The sequence below is a fragment of the Gossypium hirsutum genome, chromosome A06, assembly GCF_007990345.1.
Source record: "Gossypium hirsutum isolate 1008001.06 chromosome A06, Gossypium_hirsutum_v2.1, whole genome shotgun sequence".
Classification (NCBI taxonomy): Eukaryota; Viridiplantae; Streptophyta; class Magnoliopsida; order Malvales; family Malvaceae; genus Gossypium; species Gossypium hirsutum.
The window spans coordinates 116,134,300-116,144,567 of record NC_053429.1 but is presented as its reverse complement, the minus strand read 5'-3'; the positions used below and the strand labels follow the sequence as shown (position 1 = coordinate 116,144,567).

Genomic DNA, 10,268 nt, shown 5'->3' with positions numbered 1-10,268 from the left:
AACATTAATTATCTCCACGTATGGAATTCAGATGATGTTTCCATTTGTTTCTCTTGAAAATAGACTCATTCAAATTTTAAACATGTAAATTTAAGCTCCTAATTATTTTTCTCCAATTTTTGTTGATTTTCCAAATTCAGAACAGGGAACCCGAAATCATTCTGACCTTGTCTCACTAAATTTATTATATCTCATGATTTACAATTCCATTGCTTTCATCATTTCTTCTATAAGAAACTAGACTAAATAAGCTTTAATTTCATATTTTACTCATCCTCTAATTCAATTTCTAAAATTTTTGGTTATTTTTCAAATTTAGACTATTGCTGCTGTCCAAAACTATTTTAGTGAAAAATGTTGATTATCATTTTGCCCTAAATTTCATAGTTCATACAATTCAGTCCTTGCTCAACTAACCCCTTAATTAAACTAATTTTTCTCAATTAATACTTTACCTAGACATTATAAGTTATTTCACAACTGTTTAAATTCAAAATTTCCACATAAAACCCTAACTTCAAACTCTTTCACCATTAGGTCCCAAACATTCACTTTCTATTCAATTCTTTCAATAAAATCAGCATATAAACAATTTAAAGCTCTAATTCCATGCTAAATCATCATATACTTCCAGCATATATTCATAGCAACTTTCAATTTCTTTCATAGAATCAAAAACTAATGAATTCAACAAGTGGAGGTAGTTGTAAAAGTCACAAAAACACAAAAAATTCAAGAAATAATCAAGAATTGAACTTACTTTCAGTAAAAATATGAAAAACCAGCTTAAGAAAACCCTTCTATGGTGTTTTTGCTGATGGGAATGCAGAAAAATAAAGAGAAATCTAGATAATTCCACTTTAGTCCTAGCTTTATTAAGTAAATTTTGCAATATTCCAATTTTGCCCTTAATTCATCAATTTTCCTGCTGATTTCATGCCCCTTGTCGTCCAGCCCAAAGAGACCTTGGGTCTGTTTTCCTTTTAAACCCTCTTGCTTTTATCATTTAAGCTATTTAATCATTTCTCATAATTTTACATTTGTTACAATTTAGTCCTTTTTATTCAATTAACTATCGGAACTTTAAAATTTCTTGACGAAACTTTAATACTAACTTATTAACACTCCATAAATATTTATAAAAATATTTATGGCTTAGTTTAAAATTTTCAAAGTCTCGATACCTCATTTTCGATTCTAATTTTTTAAAATTTATTTCTAGTACACTATTCGCTATTTCAAAAAATTTCCTAACTTCACTTTTAACTTATATTCACTAAATTAATAATATTTTCTACTCATTTTTCGGATTTAGTGATATCGAATCACTATTTCGACACCATTGAAAATTTAGGCTATTACATTAGGGATGTCACATTTCAAGCTTATTTATGGTAATCCGTGTCATTTGCCTATTGAACTTGAGCATAAGGTATTTTGGGCAATTAACAGGCTGAATATGGACTGGACCGCTGCTGGTAGTAAAATATTATTAGAGTTGAATAAGATGGAAGAATTTCAATTTCAAGCATATGAAAATGCTAGTTTCTATAAAGAAAAGACGAAGCGATAGCATGATAGCGGAATTTTGCCAAGGCAATTTGAACCTGGACAGCAGGTGCTGTTGTTTAATTCCAGGCTCAAGTTATTCCTTGGTAAATTAAAATCTCGATAGTCAGGACCTTTTGAAGTAATTCAAGTGTTTTCACATGAAGCTGTTATTGTCAAAAATTTAGAAACGAGCAAAATTTAAAGTTAACAGACAACGCTTGGAGCATTATTGGGGTGCTCCTGTTGAACGTGACAAGCAAACCATTAATCTTCGTAACATTTAATTTAGCAATTTTTCTTTTAATTTTTGTATTTTAATTAATAATAGAACTTTTCATTATTTTCTTATTATTAATATTTTATCATTTATAGTTTAAATCAAATCAGAATAAAAGGATCAAGGTTTTCTAGTAAGCACTAAGCAGTAATGTTGTAGCATTAGAGAGGAGTATGATGCCACAACCAACTGGGTGATGAGGTGTTAAAACTTTATCAGTTGGAAAACTCCGAAAGAAAGATTTGTTGGCAAACCCTTTTGGGAAACTCAAATAGAAGCCCTAAATGGAGGGCCCAAATATTTCATTTCCCCCAAAACTTCGGTTTTTTCCCCACTTTATAACCCCTTTCCTCATGTTTTCCATTCCCTAAAAACCGCTATCATTATCCCCTTTTAAGTCCTTTTTCTTCCAACTGCTTACATCTCTTACCTCTGGTAAAGTTTTTATTTTTGCATTAATTCCTTCTTTAACTCCACTGTTACTCTCTTCACATTTGGATACTTTTCCCAAATTTCTTTCCAAAATTCTTTTATGGTCCGTGCAAAGAGTACTTCAAAGATAGTAGAATCTTCTCGTGCTGAGGGTTCTCAATTGAAGATATTTTTCAATGCTTCTACTGCTACGAGTTACACATCTAACATTCTCAAACGATTGTTTTGCTTTGGGCAAGGATTTCTGTTGAAAGAGGAACCCCATTTTGGGTATGATGAATCAGTGGTGTCAGTTATCGAAAAGTACAACTAGAGTAAGTTTTTTTTTCATCTAGAAGATGTTTTAGGCAAAGTGGTGTGAGAGTTTTATGCTCATGTTAACTCCCTAGATTCCCCATTCATCCACATGAGGGGTAAATCTGTTCCGTTTGATGAAGACCAAATAAATACCTATTTCAGTCTCAGGGAGGTTGAAGATGAACATTCGAAGTTTTCTGACAATATTACACCAGTAGGATTATCACGGGTTTTGAATGATTTGTGTATTGAAGGAACACAGTAGACTATTTCAAGCCACGACTGTTGCATCGTTGAGCGCACTGTGTTGAAGCCAGTAGGGAATGTCTAGTATCAATTCTTGAGAAGTAGACTGATGCCATTAACACATAATATGGCAGTGTTAAAAGAGAGAATGTTGCTGTTGCATTCTACTATTCAAGGACGAAGGATAAATATTAGGAGAATTATATTCCAAGATGTTCACAAGTGTGCAGATAAGAATGTTGGCAGTTTAAACTTCTCTTCTCTTATCTCAGCCCTGTGTGAAGTAACAAATGTGCCATTAAGTGATGCTGAGGATGTTACCCCCAACAAGGGTGGGATAACACCTATTTTTCTTAAACTCGGAGGAGATGAGTTTACCGCGCCATCCCAGCTTCATCAAGCTTTACCTGCTATGCAAATTCCCACAACAACATCTCCTACCTCTCTTGATTCCCTTAACCAAAAAATCTTACATTATTTGACACAACTAGAGCAAAGGCTATCCCTTTTTGAAGTCCAACAGTACCACCTTGTTGAAGAGTTGGGATAACTCAATGCACGCCAGGCTCAGTAATGGGCGTACGCGAAAAATTGAGACTTGGCCTTATGAAGATCCCTTCAGAAGAATTTTTCAAAATCCATGCCACCATTGTTGGCACATAATTAAATTAATCTTGCACAAAATAAATTATGAAAAGTTACGAATGTGAAGAGGCTTGAATATGAAGAGTTAATAATGCAAAGAGATTTGAAGATGAAAAGTTACACACATGCATGGATAGTCATAACTCTTATAGTATTTAAGTTATGTAAATGAATAGTCACAACTCCTAGCATTTAGTGATATAGATGAATAGTCACTTACAACTCCTATATAAAGAGTTGTATGTGATGAAGAATATTATTGAGTGAGTGAAATAAAAATTAATCAAAAGGGTGTTTTCTTTCTTCCATAAAAAATATTTCTCTTTTCATTATATTCTTTATTATATTCTTTGTTTTATTTCTCCAAATTTTGATCAATTTTCTACAACCATTTCTTGTGTTTCCATCGACCTTGCTGTCACCTGATGACTCTAAAGAGGAGACAAATTAGCCTGGTACTAGCAGTGATTCCATGGAAGAAGAAGCCACTCCTAAGGAGAAGGCTACTGAAGATGAGCTGGGAAACTCTACATTTAAGGACCCTAGAGTAAAAGGAAAGAAAGATTCGCAAACCACTACCACTACCACTGCTGATAAGGGTAAAACTTCTATACTCATGTCTTCACCGACTTCCTTGACTGAGTAAGACAAAGCAATCGATCAATTGATCGATGATCTTACGGAAACTGATAAGGAATATGGAGAGAGCACCACTTTGCAATGAAAAATGAGGTACAAATTCAAAGCCTGCAAGACCATAAGACGACTTGAATGATTCACCTACAGTCCAGTCTAAGTCCGATAAGCTTTTTCTTTCCTTATTTGTTTTCTTAATACATTGCATATTATTTTTTTTCTATATCCATGCATATATTTATGTTTGTGTTGTTTCATGCATTGGGGAGAATGCATCCCTTAGGTTTGAGGGTTTATTGGGCCTCTAGTTGCATTTTGCATTTGGGATATATCCATATTGTTGCATATAGGAATATTTTTCCATGGAATTGTAACAATCGATATATTGTTTATCTATACGAACTATAATTTTTATTCATGATGTTTGATGATGATTATAAATATAATTTTTCGATTTGTCTGAATTTTTAAAAATGGATTTGGTAAGTTTTGTTGATGCTAGATTGCTTGGAAATTGATTTCTAAAAATAGGATGTCTTATACTCTGCACTTTTGATTTTCGAATTATGGTGAGTATCTTTTAATGCCTTAGGGATTCTACAGCCTAGTATTATTAACAATGCTATGACATATTATTGAAATAAATGATAGTAGACACTCCAATTCTTCAGCATCGCTAAGTAGGTCAGCATCACTTTGTCTTCTTCATCGTGCTATTGATTAGAAAGGCGGGTGGAAACACAAAAATATATGGATTTTTTCAGCACATTTTGAGCTCTAATTCATGAAGTTTTATAATAAATTTTTTTAAAATTCACACTTCAATTATAAAATAATTAACTTGCATTTAAGTTATTAACATATTGAATTTTAATTATTTTTATAATAATTTTTTACAGATTTGACCTATTTTCGATAGTTTTACAAAATGTGAAAATTGGCTCGGCAGACACCTCGAAAGGCTTGAACCGTTGGAGAAATTTTTGCATCGAGTGAACCAAGAGCAATGCTGAATATTTTTCCATCCAAGGAAGGTGCAAATGATTATTATTTTATGCACTTTATATTTAATTTTTATCTAAAGTTAATTGAGTTAAAAATTAATATAAAGCCTGAATGAGAAAGTGGCCTAATTGTACTAATAAAACAAGACTGATCCAACAAGAGAAATGGCAGCCCAAAACCGTCCAGTAAGCTGACCCAATCAACTGAATTTTGCTAATTTTTATGCTTAAACTCCATTCAAACCCCTCTACTTTTTGAGCTTTTGAAGATTTTTCCCTAGCTTAAAATAGCAACTTTGAAACATTCAAACTTGCTTGTTGTATGGCCGGCCAGGGAAGAGTGTGTGGCTGCTAATTATTTTCTATTTTTAGCAGCCATTCACACTTATAAATACCCCCATTTTCTACCTCATTCAACACACCTTTCATTTCTCACACATCTCTCTTTCACTTACTTTTCTCTCTTCTATTCCCTTCATTATTTTCCCCTTTCCCTTGCCAATTTCCCTCTTGAAAAATAGCATTCTTCCACCTTGGAATAATATCATTCAATTGTTCATCGAGGCCTCAGTGCAATAGAATGAGCAGAGAGGAAAATTAGCACACTAATCTGGCTTCAGAGAAAACTTGGATTTGCTTTCTAGTTCCCTTTTCTTTATTTATTTATTTTTGTTTATGTTGTAATTATGAATATGAATAATTACTTTCTTGTTGTTCTTGTTCTAATTAAAATGGCTTAAATTAATTCGTCTTAGATTGATTGAGTTCTGTCTAATTGAATTATTAAAATCATTGTATTGTTATAGGCATTGGTAAGTTATTCAATTAAATAAAATCATACCTATGTTATACTTGCATTATAAAATGTAATGTAACGAATGAATTAATTATTAAATATACTAAAATTATAATTAATTAACACAGTATTTAATTGGTGCATGTTTAATCTTCTAAGGTAGTTGAAGGTTAAATTAGCGACAGTATTAAACGGTACATTAGCCTTGCATAACTTGCAAGAATATTGTGATTAAACTATTTCAATATAGAAATATATTGTTAACTCACTTAATCTTTTATGTGCTTATGAAGATTGATTAATTGTTTGAATTGACATTGAAAAAAGTTCAAGAGATTAGTTAATTTAATAAGTACATATGAGCAGTAATTAGTAAATTACCAAGTTGCCATGAAAATTTTCATAACAACATGAACATGGGTTTAGTAATTCTAAGTTAAGGAATGAAATTGATCTAACACAATTATGTCATCTTGATTAAAACCATAATCATGCATTGGAGTTTTTACTTTTATTTCTATTAATTAGTTAATTTTTAGTTTTTAAAATCACTTCTTCAAAACAAAATATTTTTCCCATCACCAAAGTGTTTGATTTACATTTTATAAATATTTTTCCTTCACAGTCTCTATGGGTACGATAACTCGACATTTACTTGTCACTTTATTACTTGTTAACGATTGTGTACACTTGCACATTTTTGTCGTTCCAAGTTTTTGGCATTGTTGTCAAGGACTATTTTAAAAGACGTTATTTGTGGAATTGTTAATTTTTTATTTTAGATTCTTTTTTTTCTATTAAATTTTAATTTCAATATATTTTTTTTATTTTTTTAATGTTTGTTTTAGATGTTTGAGTATTGATCAAATTATTGACTTACTCTTCGTAAACCTTGAAATTGAAAGGACTTTCAAACAAAGGAGAAGATAAGAGAACCAAAGAAGGATTGAAAAGGTGATTTCAAAAATCAAAACCAAAATTCAGGAAAAGCTGGTCATGTTCCAAATGTTGCAAAATATGGGTCAATTTAGTGGGATTCCTACTGAATATCCACATCTTCATCTTCGGTTATTCGTGGAAGTGAGTGACTCATTTAAACTAGTTGGGGTGACCGACGACACCTTGAGACTGAGATTATTTACATACTTATTAAGAGATAAAGCACGAGCATGGTTGAACTCCCTACCGTCAGGTTCCAAAACTACATGGCAATATTTGGTTGATCGTTTCTTAATGAAATACTTTCTTCCATCTCTAAATACCAAGATCTAAAATGAAATCACTTTATTTCAGCAACGTGATGAAGAAGCTTTATGTTAGGCATGGGAGCGGTTCAAGGAATTATTACGAAAGTGCCCTCATCATGGCATTCCTTACTGCGTTCGAATGGAGACTTTCTATATTGGTCTCAATATTCATACTAGAATAATGGTGGATGCTTCAACAAATGGATCCCTTCTTTCTAAGTCTTATAACGATGCTTACGAGATTATTGAAAGTATTTCCAGTAATAACTATCAATGGCCAACCAACCGAGCAGCCTTAGAAAGATGAGTAGCATGAGTAAATGAAGCGGGCACACTTCTTTGGTAGCTTAGATATCCTTTATGTCTTCTATGCTTAAGAACATAACTTTTAATGGTTTCAATGGTAATCTGACAGGTCAACAGCCGAACCAGTTTGAGAATATTTTTTGTGAATACTGTAGAGATGACCATTTCTTTGAAAATTGCCTATCGAATCAAGAGTCAAAATATTACATGGGAAATCAGAATTGGAATGGTCTGCAATCAAATTCTTACAACTCTTCATGGCAAAATCATTCAATTTCTTCATGGAGTAACCAATAGGAAGACCATAACGACTCTTTTATGCCATTTCGACCAAATTATCCGTTGGAATATTCTCAACAAGTGCAATAACCCTACCAACTAAATCTTTAAGTGATCTTGAGAATCTGCTGAAGGTATACATAGCGAAGATTGATGCCATTTTAAGAAATCTAGATAATCAAATGGGTCAGGTAACCAATGAAATTTGAAATAAACCCCAAGGAGCTTTGCCTAACGATACTAAAAATTCAAGAATTTTGGGCAAAGAATATTGTAAAGTAGTCCCTTCACCAAGTGGGAAGACATTAGAGCCCAAGGTGGTTGAGGTTTAAGATGAGCTTGTTGTAGCTCAAGACAAAGAAGAAGTTCAACCAAGTGTTAAAGATCCTATTTCATAGAGGTCAGATTCGGTGATCCTTGATGAGCTAAACTCCAAACCAGTCAGTTCTGATTATCTAACACCCTTGTCAGATGCAGAAAAATTGTCATAAAAGAGTTGTCTGGTTAAAGCTAAGATTCCACCATTGCCATATCCTCAACAATTCCAGAAGCAGTAACGGGATACTCAGTTGAAAGAAATTTTTAATGACGAGGTGACTTTTAATGACTTCGATGCTGCTAAATCCCCAAATGTAGTTGAAGACTGTTCTACTATTTCCAAGATGGAATCACTAGCTTCTACAGAATTGGAGCTCAATTCTCTAGATGATATATTAGAATGTATTCTGCTAGCAGATTCACTTAAGAAGTTCCATTGGACTCATTAGAGTTATTATCTCAATTCATACCAAAACAAGCAACTTAAGTGCCTAACCAATATACCCTCATTGGTACCATAATTTATATCTTTAAACATATCAACAACACATCAACCATTCAAGACTTTCATTCATACCAAATTTGCCAATATTGAACTAACATCTAGCTACTTTGGATATCAAGTTTTAAGTTGAAAACACATACCAAAACCTAGCTTCTGCCACAACCATATATACAAGTAATCATCATTTCACTTTAAACCAAAATCACATCACATTAACAAACTAATTATCAACCAAAGACTTCCTATGTACATGCCATTACAATTTAGAACATCACCACATATGAGTCTGGGATTCATTGTTGGATGTTGAATCGGAAATAGTTTGAAAAGTACCTAACCTACGCACGGAAAACAAAATCGTACATTGGGTATAACTCAGTGGTATTTCTGTAATCCGAACAATTTAACTTGATATGAGTAATCAAAATGTGAGTGTTATGCACTTATGTTTCAAATAAAAAAAACAAATTTACTCATTCTTTATTACATCCATTAAATTCCACATGTTCAAGCACATATCAATGGCATCTTATATAGCATTTGTTAAGCTCAACTCATGCAATGGCATGATTCAACTCTTTGATTAATACTTGATTTCATTTCACAATTCACATCTCATTTCATCATTTCATATTTCATTTCTCATCTCATATTTATTTCCCATCTTTGCCATCTTAATATCAAACATATAGATTTATTAATTAATTTCCCTTATTTATACGACTCAGACTTGGACAGATACATGGATCCAACCAACACACTAGCTTGGCACCCATTGCCTTATCGGATAAATCTGAAGTAATAATTGCGCCCAGTGCTATATATAAGTTGACACCTAGTGTCTCATCGGTTAACCGAAACAAATTGTCACCCAGTGCCTCATCGACTCAAGGTCAAAGAAATCCTTGAATTTTTCCTATCCTATGGCATGCCATCTATATCTGACTTAGCCCGAACAATTAATATGGTTTCATTTCACATTTCAATATAACCAATGTCTTATTTCTATATATATAAATAGATAGATAGATAGATAGATAGATAGATAGATAGATATATGCACATTTGTAATATATAGGCATTTTATTCAATTCATTAACAATCACAATTCTCAAAACATATATTCAATTCATCATATATGCAAATACATACATTTCTCAATACACACATTTAAATCCTTATAGACACTCATCAATTCAATTCAATTTAATTCAATCCATTTCATCCCAATTTTAACAAAACCACTCACCTCATATCTTACCATGCATAATAGTTTAAAATGCAATAATTTATAAGAGTTCGGATTATAGAAACACAAACCGTATATTTCGAGTTACTCAACATTGACATTGTCTTTCCCTTTCTTACTCGAATATTTTGGGATGACGTTCGCTACGGAATAAAATGATTACAATAGATTAATCACATACCATTCAATTCACAAGAATTTCACTTTTTCTACTATATTGTGCTTATTCTTCAATGTAGTCCCTAAACCGAGACTAATTTTAATCTCCATATTTAAATTTATATTTTTATACTAATTTCACTTTAAGCTAAACTTAGCTCCCCATTTTCAAATTTTACCCCTTAATTTTAATTTTTTTTACAATTTAGTCCCTATTACTCAAAATTAATAATTAATTTCACAATTTAGTCATTTTCCACTTCTAACCTAAAAATCTAATCTATTTAATCCCTAATACTTAAACTATTCAACAATGACAAC

The 10,268-nt window shown here is 32.1% G+C and overlaps 1 non-coding gene across 1 annotated transcript; it reads right to left on the bottom strand.

Annotated features, from left to right (window-relative positions):
• Positions 1-7,147: 7,147 nt before the first annotated feature.
• On the bottom strand, positions 7,148-7,254 carry LOC121231455 (small nucleolar RNA R71). The gene has a single exon (XR_005929514.1). It is a non-coding gene; the product is annotated as a small nucleolar RNA R71 (small nucleolar RNA).
• Positions 7,255-10,268: the final 3,014 nt, after the last annotated feature.